This window comes from Penaeus monodon, chromosome 22, assembly GCF_015228065.2.
Source record: "Penaeus monodon isolate SGIC_2016 chromosome 22, NSTDA_Pmon_1, whole genome shotgun sequence".
In the NCBI taxonomy this organism is placed as follows: domain Eukaryota; kingdom Metazoa; phylum Arthropoda; class Malacostraca; order Decapoda; family Penaeidae; genus Penaeus; species Penaeus monodon.
This window is the reverse complement of record NC_051407.1, coordinates 22,138,035-22,138,568: the sequence shown is the minus strand read 5'-3', so window position 1 is coordinate 22,138,568 and position 534 is coordinate 22,138,035.

Below are 534 nucleotides of genomic sequence, written 5' to 3'. Positions count from 1 at the left end.
TTTACTATATTGTTAAAAAACTGGCAAGCTGCTCTTTTCTATGTATTCTATGTTATTTATATGTTTTGATGTATTTTATGGGGATTATGTTGTATTTTATGTATTTATATTATTTTATATATAATATAATATTATTATATTTAATTATAAATAATGTTATATCTTTAATATTATATATATATCATATATATTTTTTTCTATATTTTTATATTATTTTCAAAATATTTTTTATATTTTATATATCTATCTATATATATTCTAATATATATATATTATATATATTATAATATTTTTTTTATTTTGTTTTTATATATATTTTTTTATATAATATATATTTTATATAATAATTATAAGTTTTATCTTTTATTTCTTTTTCCCTTTTATATATTATTTTCTCTCTTATTCTTATATTTTATTTTTATTATAATTTTCTAATATTTTAAATTTTTAAAATATAATATATTCTTTTATTTTTTATATTTTTAAATTCTTTTTTATCTATATTAAATTTTAATAAATTTTCCCCCGAAGGGG